Source organism: Humulus lupulus, chromosome 9 (genome assembly GCF_963169125.1).
Source record: "Humulus lupulus chromosome 9, drHumLupu1.1, whole genome shotgun sequence".
NCBI classification, from domain to species: Eukaryota; Viridiplantae; Streptophyta; class Magnoliopsida; order Rosales; family Cannabaceae; genus Humulus; species Humulus lupulus.
Genome location: NC_084801.1, coordinates 63,228,417 through 63,246,165, shown reverse-complemented (window position 1 = coordinate 63,246,165; position 17,749 = coordinate 63,228,417). Strand labels below are relative to the sequence as shown.

Sequence of the window (17,749 nt, the reverse complement as noted above, 5' to 3'; positions counted from 1 at the left end):
ATATATGATTTTCCCTACCCTAAGTAGTCGGCCAGCCTTGTATATATAGAAAAGAAGACAAAAAAAAAGTAACCTCATTGCATCACACCAAGCCGCCAGCCACATAATGCTAAGGGGGAAGAACATGTAAAAGAGAGAAGGAAGGAGAGAGAGAGAGAGAGAGAGAGAGAGAGAGAGAGAGAGAGAAGAAAAAGAAGAAGGAAGAAGAAGAAGAAGAGGAAGAAGAAGGTCTTGAGAAAAAAAAACTAGGTTGGTGTTTTTGATCTTTAAGTGGTTTGAATCCTCTAATTTATATTCTCATCTTCTTGATGCTAAAAATATCTTCTCTTTTTCTTGTCATGGGTTTCGAAAAAACCCCTAGGGTGCCCAAGGTTATTGTGTTCTTGTGTTCTTGAACACAATCAAGGAAGGTAATAGACAATTTCTCCTATCTCTTGTTGTTTGGGTGATTGTAATCTCTTGGGTCATGTTTGGGTTTTGTTTCAAAAGTATGATTATAACCTATGGAAATCTAAGTGTTTGGTCATTTTGATGAGATGGATTATGTTTTGGTTTTGGTTGAATTTTTCTAAGATTTCTTGAAGGGGCATATGCGAATAGTAGTGATGGTTTTATTTCTCGTGAAGAGTATATGGTGTGTTATTAAGACTCATGGGAATGTTTGGGAGATTGCGTGTTTGATGAGATTTATGTGAAGGTTGTGTTTTATGTTTATGTTGCTATGATCATTTTTTCAAACTATTGATTTATGTAAAGGCATGCAAGGATGATGATGGATACATGCTAGGTTCCATGTGAATACAAATGAGGATTTTGGTATTTTATGTTTATGTTCATATTGGTTTCGGTCTAGGGAGATTCTTGATGCATGTTGGCCATCTTATTTTATGTCACATATACTCATTGGAAATATGCTAGGTTATTTAGTTAGCTGGGAATTTGTCTCAAGTCTCTTATAAATGATGATACATGAAAGTTTTGGTTTGAGTAATTATTTAAGCATGATGTAAAAATGAATTTCATGATGATTTATGCTTACTGATTTTATGAATAATTGGTGAATAAGTTTGGTGAAATAATGATGTGCACGCATAAGTGATGTAACGTCTTGGATAGCCAAGACCGCTACACTGTGTACCTATAAAGGTGCAGGACTTTCTAATCAAGTCATTTAGTGAAAAACGTGATACAGAAACCACTAATGTACTAGGGTTAAAAGGTTTTGGTCTCAAAATGATACATTTCATATAACTAAACATTTTTTTACACATGGGATCCCAAAAAGGAACAGCGTTCAAAAGTCAGTTTACAAAATTCCCAAAGTTTAAACAACCATTAGCCACTCTAAGGAAAAATAGACGTTTCTCGTTCTCCTATTCCTGTCTCCCTCTCAACCGTGGCGGCTGAGCAACTGATCATGTACATTCTGCTCTCAGAGATCTTCAAATCAGGGTTGATCAAGCTTGCCCTTGCCTTTACTTGCACCACGAAGCACCCGTTAGCCAAGGCCCAGCAAGAAAACATATCATATTACATAACAAGCAATAATAACATTTGGATAACCCTTTAAGCATGTTCATACACTTAACATACCATAGTAATCACAAAGCATGAAGATTCAACCAAAGAATCAGCTAATCATCACTCAGCTATACAACATAACAATCCACCAATCAATAATAACAAACAAATCACATAATAATCAAGGTTGACACCTTAGGTCGCGCCCTCTGTTTACTCCACTGACTTCGGCCCGCTTAAACCGAGCTCAGTGCATAATAAGTTGTCCTCAGCTACCAGTGGCCGAGCTGCGCCCTGTGCGCTAGTGTAAACTTCGGCACTCTTAGGTCGTTGGTTTACTGTTTACATGGCATAATACCATCCTTTCAAAGCATACAAAATAGGGAACTCTTAGTCCCATTATAAATCCACAACCAGGTGCAGTTTTCTTACCTTTAATTTCCAAATAAACTGGTCACGAGCGATGCCTCTTGAGAACGAGCCGATTCCTGAGCCCTAGCTTAGTACCTAGTCACAACCAAGATATGAAATACCATCAATAATTGTAAAAGGGCTTCTAGATTGTAACGCCCCAGCTCCAGGGACCGTTACGGTGTGCCTTGTAAACAGTGCTAAACTCCCTAATCGAGTCATTTGGCCAAAATCGTGTATCTAAGTATGATTAGCGGTTTAGGGATTAAAAATTTTGGTTAAGATATAACGTTTCATTAGAACATTTATTATATACATTGAGATCCCAAAAATATAATTTAAAGGTCTATTACAAGAAAATATTTACAATAGGCCGATCTAAGCGGCAAAACAGGGTTAAACCCTAGTTCCCCTTCAAACCTTGGTCATGGTGGTCGAGCAACTGCATATGTACACATCGTCACCTAAGCTCTCCAACTCAAGGATGGTCCAGCTTTCTTTTGCCTTTACCTGCACCACATAGCACCCGTGAGCCGAAGCCCAGCAAGAAAACTTAATATGCTCATGAACAGTTATAACATGTCATCAGATCATAAGGCACACGCCTAGCAGATATAGCCCTATTCCAGCAGGAAACAAATCCACATAATGTTGAGTATAACACATCAACCAATGATCATAATAATCATCCAGGACTTTTAGCCCAAAATAGAAACGTAATGTTGAGTATAACACATCAACCAATGATCATAATAATCATCCAGGACCTTCAGTCCAAAAAAATAGGTGACAGTCGCAAAAGTCACTAAGTTGGGTCTAGCTCCCTTTAGCCTTGTGACGATAGGGTCACCGAGGCTTAATAGATAAGTGAACTCTTATTAGTTCGAACAGGATAGGTGCATGGTGACTAGTCACCAACATAGCCTTCCTCATGACCATAGAGTCATAACCCTGGAACATCTTTCCCTAGCCATGTGACAAGCAGTCACCGGGGCCTTAGGCCCTGGCTCTAGTAACTAGTCTTAGACTAGACAAGCGCTTATAAGTTCATCGACCTTAGGGTCGGTCCAGCGTTAATGCCTTAGAGCCATTCAACGTTGGTATCGATTAGATCTAATCTTCATTTGGCTCGGCGTTCATGACGCTATGCCATTTTTGACTCTTAGGTCAGTATCCCTAACTAGTCAGTACATATACAAGTAAGCAATGCCACCAAACATATATCACATATCCAATATCCGAATACAAGGCATTCAACATGCTTACTTAACAAATACTAGCACCATTAGGATCATTCATAAACACAGAGGCTCAAGCTCTGAACAATATCATACTCAGTATACAAAGCATGTCCTAATCACATGTTTCTCATGCATCACATGCATCATATTTAACCACTTGACATGCCCCAACAATAATCATGCATGCCACATTTAATAATCCAACATGCATCAATAATAACCATGCATGTCACATAAACACAGGGTGCAGTTTTCTTACCTTTGGTCCAAGCACAGGTTACCAATAAACGAGCCACAAGCACGACCCTGATCCCAAGCCCCTAGTGAAGATCTAGTCACAACCATGATATAAAACCTCATCAAAATAGGTAAATAAATACTTCCAAACCCAACCCAAGCCTCCGGAACGCCGAATCACTCAACTAGGTAGTAGGATCGATCCCAGGCCCTTAGAGTTAAGTTCCCATCACAAAAACTCACATTTGCCATTTTTTTCCCATAAGGGCCGCGGCCCACCCCCCTGGCAGAGCCTCCTCCACCTTCTTCAAGCTAGGGCCACAGTGCCCTAGAACAAGGCCGCGGCTCAACCTCGCACCAACCACTTTTCTTCATTTTTCCACTTTTAAAACCTTCCAAAAACCTATCCAAACATCTCCAAATCCCAAAATCAAAGTTCCCAAACATCCCCATGATCCAAAACCCATAAAACCCAAGTCTTAAATCACCCAAAAATACATCAAAACACAAAATCCAATTCAAGCTTAGAAACTTTACAAACATAAAACTTAAAACTTGAATTACCTCCAATTGAGTTGTTTCCAACTAAATCCTCCGGTTAATAAGGTTCTAATCTTTCCTAGGATCACTATGCCTCGATCCTCGCTTGATTCCGAGTCCTAGAACTCAAGTTACCTTCGAAAATGTGATCGGGAGATGAAAATGGAACTTTTAGGGAGAGAGAACATACAGAACGTTCTTTTATTCTTTTAAAAGGTTACTTCAAGCTTAAGTAGCCTCAACCAAATCCTAACACTCGGGGTCCCAAAAACACTCCCGGGGGCAAAATAGTCAAAACTTCCAGAATTTCCCCCTGATCTTACTAACTCCCAATCTATCACCAAATATTTATTCCCATCACCCAATAACCCAGTAATGCTCTAAATACCCCTTGACTTACTCCAAGTCAAGCATATACCCCGTTGTGACTTTCCCATTAGCTTACCTCCTAGGATCATCTTGTGCTGGGTAAACCTGGCATAACCAAATAATAATAAAGCACCACACACATATCACATATATGCCAAAAATGCCCGAAATGGCCAAAATATGAAAATTACCCAATTACTCATAAATGGGTTCACATGCATATTTAATACACCTAAACATGCATATTATCATTTAATAACATAGTAAAGCAATTATGGCCCTCCCGGCCTCCTAATCAAGGTCCTAAACCTTATTAGGAAATTTGGGGCATTACATAGATAAAGTTCTAGTCTCTAGAACATTGAATTCCACCAAACACGGTAGTAGATTCAATCCCGAGCACCCTATGTAAAATTCCCATGCTTAAAGTCCCAAAATCCCTTAAGGGCCATGACTCAAGCCACCCATGCCGTGGCATAGCCCCCAAATAGAGCCCATCTAGGCTTAGAACCAGACATGGGTTGCGACCCTACTCAGACCATGCCGCGGCCCGCCCTCCATCTCCAGCATCCATTAGCTTCAGAGGGCCGCGGCTCACCAAGAACTATGCCGCGGCCCGACCTCTTCAAACCCAGAAAAACCACCATTTTGGACTCCTAATCCTCACTCAAACCCATCCAAAACTATCCCAATTCCACAACTCAATTATCATAAAATTCTCACATAATTCCAGTAACACAACCCAGTTGAAACCTAGTCTAGAAACTCATTAAAAACTCACTTCAATCTCTGAAACTCACATACTCAAAAACATCAAAACCAGTCATGCAAACTCATAATTTAAACTCTAAATCACGAATTAGAGCTTACCTTCTTTGATGAACCAACCCCCTTAATGATTTCTGAGCTAAAACCCAAGCTTTCTAGCTTCAATTCTGCCCTTCAACACCAAAGTTCATAAACACTTCAAAACCCAGCTATAACATAGAATTTTAATCACCATGCTTCAAGCTTAAATCTTACCTTAGTTCTTGACTGAATCCTTAGCTGAACATTGGACTAATCCTTCCAAACTCCAGCCCAATCCACTGAATTCCCAGCTAAAGTCCTCAAGTTCTAGTAGTTTTCCTTTGAGAGAGAAAGGGATAAAGAGGGAGGGTCGGTTCCTTATGTTCTACTGTGTTCTGAGTCTTTTTACTTATTCTATCCTTAGGCAATTAAGTTAATCCCGAGGCTCGGGGTACCAGAAACATCCCTGAGGGCAAAATGGTAAAATTCCCCAGTATTCCCACCTAGACTTCCTAACCTCAAATATATCTCCAATTATTTATTTCCATAACTCGATAACCTAAATAACCATCCAATACTTTAAATACCCCTTGACTTGCCCGAAGTCAAGTACTAAGCCTCGTTGTGACTTTCCCGCTAGCTAGCTCCCTAGGATCGCCTCAAGTTGCATGCTGCAGATTTACCCACATAATAATGTGGTTCTCACAATTATATCATATAATCACATTTATATTCATACAAACATACTTGCATGCTTATCATATAATCATGCGTTAAGTCAATAAATTCATGCATAAACCAATTATGCCCTCCTGGCACACTAATCAAGGCCCTTAAGCCTTATTAGTGACTTTGGGTCATTACAACTATCCCCTCCTACTGAGAATTTCGTCCTCGAAATTTACTTGAATAGTTGGGGATACAGATCCCGCATCACTGTATCTAGCTCCCAGGTCGCTTCCTCGACCTTGCTATTTCTCCACAATACTTTAACTAACAGAATCGTCTTATTCCGTAGAACTTTATCCTTCCAGTCTAAAATCTGAACTAGTCGCTCTTCATAGGACAAATCTGTCTATAACTCTAAGTCCTCATACTTCAGCACATGTGTCGAATCTGAGACATACTTCTGCAACATAGAGACATGGAATACATCATGAACTCCTGACAACGACGGTGGCAATGCCAACCTGTAAGCCACCTGTCCAATCCTTTCTAGAATCTCGAAAGGTCCAGCAAACCGATGGCTCAGCTTGCCCTTTACTCCAAATCTCCTCACCCCTCGCAGTGGTGAAACCCCCAGAAACACGTGGTCCCCAACCTGGAACTCCACGTCTCTACGCTTAGGATCAGCACAACTTTTCTGTCTACTTTGTGAAGCAAGCATTCTGGCTCGAATCTTCTCAATAGCCTCATTGGTCTTCTGAACCATGTTTGGCCCCAAATATTTTCTCTCACCCATCTTATCCCAATGAATGGGTGACCTACACTTCCTTTCGTATAACATCTCGTAAGGAGCCACTTCAATCGTGGATTGATATCTGTTGTTATACGAGAATTCGATCAACGGAAGATATTTACTCCAAGATCCCTCGAAATCAATCACACACACCCTAAGCATGTCCTCCAACACCTGAATTATCCTCTTAGACTGTCCATCAGTCTGAGGATGAAAGACTGTGCTAAACTTCAACTGAGTCCCCATGGCTCTCTACAGAGCTCCCCAAAACTTAGAGGTAAAGATAGGGTCTCAATCAAATATAATAGACTTTGGAACCCCATGGAGACGAACTATCTCCCTCACATACAACTCTGCAAACTGTTCCACTGTATAAGTCGACTTTACTGGCAGAAAATGAGCTGACTTGGTGTATCTGTCCACTATCACCCACACCGAGTCACAAAGTCCCACTGTCCTGGGTAGACCTCCCACAAAATCCATTGTGATATCCTCCCACTTCCACTCCGGAATACCCAAAGGCTAAAGCAATCCCACTGGTCGCTGATGCTCAGCCTTCACATGTTGACATGTCAAACATCTGGCCACATACTCTACCACATCCTTCCTCATCCCGGGCCACCAATATAATGTCCGTAGATCCTGATACATTTTCGTGGTACCCGGATGAAGCGAGTATGGTGTAGTGTGAGACTCATCCAGTATCTCTCGTCTGATCCCCTCATCTGCCAGAACACAAATTAGTCCCTGATATCGAAGCACACCAGCCTCAGAAATAGAATAGTCCTTAGCTGTCCCAGCTAAGACATGCTGTCTAACCTCCTGCAACTGCGCATACACCAATTGACCCTCCTTGATCCGCTCTAGCAAGATCGACTGCAAGGTAATATTGGCTAACTGGCCTACCACCAGTTCTGTCCTTGCCCTGGCCATCTCATCCGCTAACTCTCTCGAGATCTAGGTGGAACTATACAACTAACCTGGGCCCCTCCGGCTCAACGCATCTGCCACTACATTGGCTTTCCCTGGATGATAAAGAATATCACAATCATAATCTTTAACCAGTTCCAATCAACACTTCTGCCTCATGCTCAGATCCTTCTGGGTGAAGAAATACTTTAAACTCTTATGGTTAGTATATATCTCGCATTTCTCCCCATACAGATAATGTTGCCACACCTTCAGTGCGAACACCACTACCACCAACTCTAAATCATGGGTAGGATACCGTTGTTCATATTCCTTCAGCTATCGCGATGCATAAGCTATAACTTTCTCATTCTGCATCAACACACAGCCTAAACCCATCCTCGATGCATCACAGTGTACTACAAACTTTCCTTCATCCGAAGGAAGACTAAGTACAGGTGTGGTAATAAGCTGTCGCTTCAACTCTTGGAAACTGTTCTCACACTTCTCTGACCAAACGAACTTCTGATTCTTTCTTGTCAAATCTGTCATTGGTAAAGAAATCTTTGAAAATCCCTCTACAAATCGCCTGTAATAGCCTGCTAACCCAAGAAAACTCCGCACCTCTGAGGCGTTCCTTGGCCTCGCCCAATCTCTCACTGCTTCCACCTTGGTTAGATCCACCTTAATCCCTTCTGCGACAACCACATGCCCAAGAAAAGTCACCTCAGGCAACCAAAACTCACACTTCTTAAACTTGGCATATAACTGATGTTCCCTTAACCTCTGTAAGACCTGTCGAAGATGTCGCTCGTGTTCTGCCTCTGAACTGGAGTACACTAAGATGTCGTCGATGAAGACAATGATGAACTGATCCAAGAATTCCTTGAACACCCTGTTCATCAGATCCATTAAAGCTGTCGGGCGTTGGTCAAACCAAAAGACATGACCAAGAACTCATAGTGCCTATACCGTGTTCGGAAGGCCGTCTTTGGTATGTCATCGTCCTTGATCCTCAGCTGGTGATAACTAGATCAAAGATCAATCTTTGAGAACACCGTCTTTCCCTGAAGCTAATCGAACAAGTCATCAATCCTTGGTAGAGGGTACTTATTCTTAATAGTCAACTTGTTCAATTCCCTGTAGTCTATACACATTCTCAGAGTCCCGTCTTTCTTCTTAACAAAAAACACTGGAGTGCCCCATGAAGAATAACTAGGCCTGATGAATCCCAAATCCAGAAGTTCCTGCAACTGTATCTTAAATTCCTTCAACTCTGCTGGTGTGATCCTATATGGTGACCTTGATACTGGTTCTGTCCCCGGTGCTAACTCGATAACAAACTGGATCTCCCTGCGTGGCGGCAACCCCGGTAGCTCCTCAGGAAATACATCCAAAAACTCACAAACCACCCTGGTCTCTCCCGGCCCCGCTGGCAACACCCTGGTGGGGTCCACCACACTAGCCAGAAAACCTATACATCCACCCTGTAAAAAGTCTCTGGCTCTCAATGCTGACATCATGGGTATGCAGGGTCCACACACCACACCCACGAGGACAAAAGGATCCTCGCCCTCAGGCTCAAAAGTCACCATCTTCTTCCTACATTCAATAGTGGCCCCATACCTGACCAGCCAATCCATTCCTAAGATCATATCAAATTCCTCCATGTCTAACTTAATCAGATCTACCGAAAGCTCCCTACTATCAACCATCACTGGCAGTGCCCTAATCCACCTCCTAGAAACTATCAGTTCACCTGTAGGCAATAAAGTCCCAAACCCTGCAGTCCGATACTCACTAGGTCTACACAGTTTATCAATCACTTTACTAGAAACAAAGGAATGTGTAGCACTAGAATCAATCAATACAATAAAAGGAGAGCCAGCGCTAGAAAGCTGACCTGTCACTACCGAGGGACTAGCCTCGGCCTCTGCCGGTGTCAAGGTGAATACTCGAGCTGGAGTCAAGCTATCCACCTTTCCTGCTTCCCCTTTCTTCACTGTTGGGCAGTCCTTCTTGAGATGCCCCACCATTCCACACACATAGCAAGCCTTGCCCTGACATTCGCCCTGATGGCGTCTTCTACACCTCGGGCACTCCGAGTAACTCCTCCATAGTTCACTGCCGCCCTGACGGCCACCCTGACCACCCCGACCCTCCTATCAAGACCAACAACGGTCAAAGTGTCAGGAGTCTTTCTCTTGAAATCACTGGGGCCTCCGCCCCTACCTGACCCAGAATAAGGAGGCACCACTCTGCGGCCCTCCCGCCTTACTGCACTTTCCCTCCAGATCTTATTCTTCGCTTCCTCAGTGGTAAGAGCCTTCTCCACAGCTTGGGCATAAGTTGTCCCTCCAGGAACTGTCGTAATCCTCACATCTCAGGCTATCATAGCATTAAGCCCTCTAATAAATCTATCCTGCCTAGCTGCATCTGTAGGCACAAGGTCTGGTGTGAATTTCGCAAGTCTATCAAATTTTAGGGCATACTCAGTAATGGTCATATTGCCCTGCACCAAACCCACAAACTCATTAACTTTTGCTGCTCTGATGGCAACATTATAGTATTTCTGGCTGAATAAGTCCTTAAATCCTTCCCAACTCAAAGCAGTAACGTCCCTAGTCTGTGATGCCACTTCCCACCAAATGCGGGCATCCTCTCTCAACATATATGTGGCACAAGCCACTCTGTCATGCCCCTCTATCCTCATAAAATCCAGAATAGTAGTAATCATAGTTAGCCATTGCTAGGCCTTCAATGGGTTTGGTCCACCCTCAAAGATTAGGGGTTGCTGCTTTCTGAACCGCTCATATAACGGCTCCCACCTGTTCCCAACCTCTCCTGGCTATACAACTGGTACCACTGCAGGTGGTACGATAGGGGCAGCACTCCCTGATGGAGCCTGCTGTCGCAGAATACGGATTTGCTCATCCTGGCTCTGCAGCCGAGCTTGCATATCTACCATGAGTTACTGCCAGTTCTCAGGGACTGGCGGAGGAATCTGGTCCTGGTCATCACCCCCGGTCCCAGACCTAGTGTTGGCTAGTCGTGTAGATTTTCTTGGATGCATAACTATCTAAGTCAATCTGCAATCAACGACTCGGCAATCAGAACATGATGACAGGGGAAAAGCTTCTCCAAAATCCACAAAAGGAACATAATCAATCACAAACAATCAAGATATAGGCATTTATCCACATGCACCGGCTGCTAATAAGCACGCCCCATCATTTTCACACAACAGCTAAGATATAAGCATTCATCCATACACAATATGCAATTAATCAACCAAATATTCATTTACATACACAGTGATGCTAATAAGCATGCCCTAATATTTTCATACAACAGTCAAGGGCCACGCCCTATCAGTATCTCATGCCTCCTATTAATCCAATAAATAACAACATTCATAACTCATTTCAAGCATACAAGCATATAAGCATATAAACACATTACCAAACCCTGAATCGAGCTTCTCTCTGGCAGGGAATGTACATGTCCAGTCGATCTTCAGGAACCCTTAAACCTAGGATGCTCTAATACCAAGTTGTAACGTCCTGGATAGCCAAGATCGCTACATTGTGTACTTATAAAGGTCCAGGACTTGCTAATCAAGTCATTTAGTGAAACATGTGATACAGAAACCACTAATGAAGTAGGGTTAAAAGGTTTTGGTCTCAAAAGGATACATTTCATATAACTAAACATTTTTTTACACATGGGATCCCAAAAAGGAACATCGTTCAAAAGTCAGTTTACAAAATTCTCGATGTTTAAACAACCATTAGCCACTCTAAGGAAAAACAGACGTTTTTGATTCTCCTATTCCTGTCTCCCTCTCAACCGTGGCGGCTGAGTAGCTGATCATGTACATTCTGCTCTCAGAGCTCTCCGAATCAGGGTTGATCAAGCTTGCCCTTGCCTTTACTTGCACCACGAAGCACCCGTGAGCCAAGGCCCAGCAAGAAAACATATCATATTACATAACAAGCAATAATAACATTTGGATAACCCTTTAAGCATGGTCATACACTTAACATACCATAGTAATCACAAAGCATGAAGATTCAACCAAAGAATCAACTAATCATCACTCAGCTATACAGCATAACAATCCACCAATCAATAATAAGAAACAAATCACATAATAATCTGGGTCGACGCCTTAGGTTGCGCCCTCTATTTACTCCACTGACTCCGACCCGCTTAAACCGAGCTCAGTGCATAATAAGCTGTCCTCAACTACCAGTGGCCGAGCCGCGCCCTGTGCGCTAGTGTAAACTTCTGCACTCTTAGGTCGTTGGTTTACTATTTACATGGCATAATACCATCCTTTCAAAGCATACAAAATTGGGAACTCTTAGTCCCATTTTAAATCCACAACTGGGTGCAGTTTTCTTACCTTTAGTTTCTAAATAAACTGGTCACGAGCGATGCCTCTTGAGCACGATCCGATTCCCGAGCCCTAGCTTAGTACCTAGTCACAACCAAGATAAGGAATACCATCAATAATTGTAAAAGGGCTTCTAGATAAAGTTCTAGTCTCCAGAACATTGAATTCCACCAAACACGGTAGTAGATTCAATCCTGAGCACCCTAGGTAAAATTCCCATGCTTAAAGTCCCAAAATCCCTTAAGGGTCACAGCTCAAGCCACCCATGCCACGGCATAGTCCCCAAACAGAGCCCATCTAGGCTCAGAACCAGACACGGCCGCGGCCCTACTTAGACCATGTCGCGGCCCGCCCTCCATGCCGCGGCATAGCCCCCAAATAGAGCCCATCTAGGCTCAGAACCAAACAAGGACCGCGACCCTACTCAGATCATGCCGCAGTCCGCCCTCCATCTCCAGCATCCATTAGCTTCAGAGGGCCATGGCTCACCAAGAACTATGCCGCGGTCCGACCTCTTCGAACCCAGAAAAACCACCATTTTGGACTCCTAAACCTCACTCAAACCCATCCAAAACTATTTGGACATCTTAAGGGCCGTGACTCAAGCCACCCATGTTGCGGCATAGCCCCCAAACAGAGCCCATCTAGGCTCAGAACCAGACATGGGCCGCAACCCTACTCAGACCATGCCGTGGCCCGCCCTCCATCTCTAGCATCCATTAGCTTCAGAGGGCCGTGGCTCACCAAGAACTATACCGCGGCCCGACCTCTTAGAACCCAGAAAAACCACCATTATGGACTCCTAAACCTCACTCAAACCCATCCAAAACTATCCCAATTCCACAACTCAATTATCACAAAGCTTCTCACATAATTCCAGCAACACAACCCAGTTGAAACCTAGTCTAGAAACTCATTAAAAAATCACTTCAATCTCTGAAACTTACATACTCAAAAACATCAAAACCAGTCATGCAAACTCATAATTTAAACTCTAAATCACGAATTAGAGCTTACCTTCTTTGATGAACCAACTCCCTTAATGATTTCTGAGCTAAAACCCAAGCTTTCTAGCTTCAATTCTGCCCTTCAACACCAAAGTTCATAAACACTTCAAAACCCAGCTATAACATAGAATTTTAATCACCATGCTTCAAGCTTAAATCTTACCTTAGTTCTTGACTGAATCCTTAGCTGAACATTGGACTAATCCTTCCAAACTCCAGCCCAATCCACTGAATTCCCAGCTAAAATCCTCAAGTTCTAGTAGTTTTCCTTTGAGAGAGAAAGGGATAAAGAGGGAGGGTCGGTTCCTTATGTTCTACTGTGTTCTGAGTCTTTTTACTTAGTCTATCCTTAGGCAATTATGTTAATCCCGAGGCTCGGGGTACCGGAAACGTCCCCGAGGGAAAAATGGTAAAATTCCCCAGTATTCCCACCTAGACTTCCTAACCTCAAATATATCTCCAATTATTTATTTCCATTACTCGATAACCTAAATAATCATCCAATACTTAAAATACCCCTTGACTTACCCGAAGTCAAGTACTAAGCCTCGTTGTGACTTTCCCGCTAGCTAGTTCCCTAGGATCGCCTCAAGTTGCATGCTGCAGATTTACCCACATAATAATGTGGTTCTCACAATTATATCATATAATCACATTTATATTCATACAAACATACTAGCATGCTTATCATATAATCATGCATTAAGGCAATAAATTCATGCCTAAACCAATTATGCCCTCCCGACACACTAATCAAGGCCCTTAAGCCTTATTAGTGACTTTGGGTCGTTATAAGTGATGTCTCTAATGATATGTTGATTTTATGAGAATAAAAGGGTCTTTTATTTCACACATAAAATGATATTTTTGCACAAATAATTACCTACATATTTTTTATAATTTTGAGAAAAAGATGAGTTTTTTCAAAAAAAAAAAACTGGTGATTTAAGGATATATTTGGTTGCTGAAATTTTAGAAAAAAAATGTAAATATTGTGTTTTAAATAAAATGATTTTGTGTGTATGTTGTAATAAATCAATACCGTAACCCATGAAATTATTTAAAGTGGTGTTTTTAATATAACTATGAGTGTCTATTTTGATAGTTATGATTTTCTTTATTTCAATTAAGAAAAATGGTGAATTTAATTTACTTGTGAATTTTTAAGTGAATCAAATAGTGGTTGAATGTTTATTAAAATATTTTAAAATAATTATTGGGTTATCACTTATGAATTTATTCTAATTAAAATTTAGTCTTGAAAAATAATGCAAGTAAAAATGTATTCTTCCACATCTAAAAATTATACTTTTCTCACATTAAATTTGTGAATTTGTTAATTGGATTATAATGTTATTTTATAAATAAAATGTTAAATTATGAGTATTTTTCATAATTTTTAGTCTTGGTTATTTTATGTAATTTAAAAGTAAGTAATGGAGCTATTATATTTGAAATGATTAAATAAATTATTTTATGAAATAAAATAATGTCTTGAGAGATTTAATCAACCTAGTAATTTAAAAGGACAAACAATGGAAATCAAAGCATGTTACAAATTCGTTATTTTCAAAACGATAGAAATAAGCGCGTAGGGATTATCGTTTTTAACGCCCCTTTTTAACAACGTTCCAACGTATGCACGTCGCATGCAATTTCACTTTTACATTAAAAAATATTCCTATTATGCAACCATATAAAGGTAGAATGTGCATTATTCTTTTATGACCTTATGTGTAAATATGTCTTGTTTAGATGTTGTGAGTAGTTTTCACCATGTGTGCATGGCCCATGCACACATTGGTTATATGAGTGGGCAAAATAGAGTTTATGTGATGCTAAGGAAGGTTGTTTTGATTATGGTATAGGCTCATTGTGAAGTTGCCATTTTACGTTGCTTGGACCTGAGGTAAAGAAGTTAGATAGAATTTTGTTTATTTATGCTGTGAATGGTAAGACTGTTCATATGAATGAAAATGTTATGAATTATGAAATGCTATAATATGATAATATGTTGGATTGTATGATTGCTGTATGATATGAATGGATGTTAGTGTGATTAACGTGGCACATCAAATAAAGGGGTTACTAAGGATATGAAGACATAACCGAGTTATATGTAATGGTTGTTAGCGTGTTGAATGCGACACAACAAAGGGGTTACTAAGGATATGAAGACGTAACCTGAGTTACTAAGGATATGAAGACGTAACTCCAAGGGCGGACACACCGAGGTTATTCAAGGACCATAGATCATGTTTACCTTAAAAGGGTGACATGGAAAAGTTAGTGGGCCATGTTCACAAGGAAATGTTTATGATGATGTTATGATGTTTTGTTATGATGATGCTATGATGTTTATGTTATGATGCTATGATATGATGATATGATGTCTATGTTATGGTGATGTTATGGTATTTATGATATGATGATGATGTTAATGTTGACGTGAATATGTTTATGTCTATGATATTGACGCCATTATGACGATGATATTATGATGTTTAAAGATGAATGAAAGTGTTTGAGATCTTTTGCATCTTACTTGTTTGTTGTTTGTACTTCCTTACTGGGCTTTTAGCTCACCCAATTACTTTCCCTTCCAGGTAGCAAATAGGTCTCTCTATGGCACGCGTGGTGATGTGGGGAGTTCTATCATCGTGGTGTGTATGGCGTGGGGGCATCCTATGGACGAGAAATGATCTGTTTAAAACGCCATTTTCTTTTAATAATATTATGTTTAGTGGGACTTTTTAAAACTTATCAGTGGGACTTGAACTTTTGGTTGTTTTAGAACTTTGCATGAAAACTGATATTTTCTTTTTAAACTATTGGGCCCAACTTGCATGTTTTTTAGCAAGACCCCACTGAGATTTCATAATAAGTATATTTTCTCTTATAAACCAATGAATATGTGAATGTTTTACAAAGCACTAGACTAGGGCGTTTTACAAATGGCTCTGATACCATTTGTAACGCCCCCACGTCATTATGGCTACTTCTTGGAATGACGACTGACCCTGCAAACCAACACGAGTCTTTCCAGCGTGCTTTGTCCTCACTCGCACGCTTCCTGGGAAAACTTCCCAGGATGCCACCTATCATTAGATTGCTCCAAGTCAAGCACGCTTAACTTTGGAGTTCTCAAGTGCTGGGCTACCGAAAAGAAGATGCATCTTGTTGGCATAGGTAATACCAATCAATCCTTTTAAACCCTATTCAATTGTGTAGTCCCATACCTACACAGTCTTAGAATCATTACACTTGACCTTCCCCAGGCGATGTGGGATTGTCCAGTTTTTACTCGATCTTTCCCCCTACAGATCACAGGATTCTGACTGTCACAATCCTCTCATGATTTCTAGTTCTTCTAGAATACTTGCATCACCATTGCTTTTGAAATGAGACACTAGTTGTTTATTCTAGTCTGAAATCCTTTCCAGGATGGCACAGAACTCAACCAAATCAAATAGCCTATTTAACTGCTCGTAGCTGTCACATTTTAACTTTTGTGGTGAAACATACAAATTCTAAAATGTCCAATACATTTCCAAATTAATGTATTTCCTCCATAGTTTATGGAAGTTGATTAATCTTTGAAGAATTATAATCAGTTTATCCTTTGAGATTTTTGGTCACTGCCTAAATGCACAAGCATATAATCTCTATTATATTCAAGATACTCAAAATTAAGTCCATATAATTATTCAATAACTCAATCCATCATGGATTGACAATTGCTGACTATTCCAACCTATTAACAAATGTCAATTTGAAAATTTAACATTCGATACATTAAACAGTTCATCAATGAGTTGTAGGAATAACTGTCTCATGTCCTCTTTTCTAGTAAAAGAATAAATGGACATTTATTATTTAGATAATATATCCTCCTTACCGGGAAGTCAAAAAAGCCTTTCTTGGATTTTGTAAAATAAATCATTTAAGCTTTTAATCTATATAAGTCGATTGAGACAGTGCTAGAGGATTTTTCTTTCAATCTCTATAGATTTGAATGTAAAGAACATTCTTGGCTTTTCTAAATCTAATATTTATAAACGTTCATCTAACCATTCCTTTTCTTATTGACGACATCTTTACATCATTCCCATTGATTAGCACATTTTCAATATTAAGAATAAGAACACAACAAAATCTTTCTGGTCAAGATCTTCAAATGATTTTGTCATGTCGGTCATTCAGGAAAGACTACTTAGACATCCATTTAAATTAATCTCATGATCCATGCATAAAGCAGTGGATAAAAGTATGTAAATAAATTTAAGTTTGGTTACAGTAGAAGATATGTATTCAAGTAATAAATTCCTCTTTTTGTTCATAGCCTTAGGCTATTAACCTAACTTTGAAATGTCTGTACTTTCCTTTGTTCTCCTCTTCATCTTGAATATCATGTTTCAAACTGAAGTTCAATGAACTTTAGTTTGATGTTCAAGAATCCAGATGACATAGAATTATAAATTCCATTTCAAGATTCATGGTGTTTGTACCATTATTTTTATGTAAAAATGTTTTCATTTCATATACTAGTATGTGAATGAAATATAATTATATTGTGTTACACACAATTTAACTATCTTTACATTTGTAATGGAGTAGTTACTAACTAATGCTCCCACTACAACAAGGCTTTACATAATTTGTGATATTATTTGGTTTTATCATTGTTAATTATCAGTAACTTGCTTACTTGACTTGCAGTCATTATTTATAGTACAACTTAACTATAAAATATAGTGATGTTAATAATCATGCTTCATCAAAGTAGCATTAAAGAGATACAAACTCTTTTGTAATCTTTTATGATTATTAAACGGTTTCACTAAATGACTTTGTTGACCCTCAAATT

General features: G+C 40.1%; 1 long non-coding RNA gene across 1 annotated transcript; it reads left to right on the top strand.

The window, feature by feature from the left end:
* The first annotated feature begins 348 nt into the window (after nt 1–348).
* LOC133800505 (uncharacterized) lies at nt 349–15,710 on the top strand. Its single transcript, XR_009876494.1, has 2 exons — nt 349–410; nt 15,489–15,710. It is a non-coding gene; the product is annotated as an uncharacterized LOC133800505 (long non-coding RNA).
* The last annotated feature ends 2,039 nt before the right edge of the window (nt 15,711–17,749 follow it).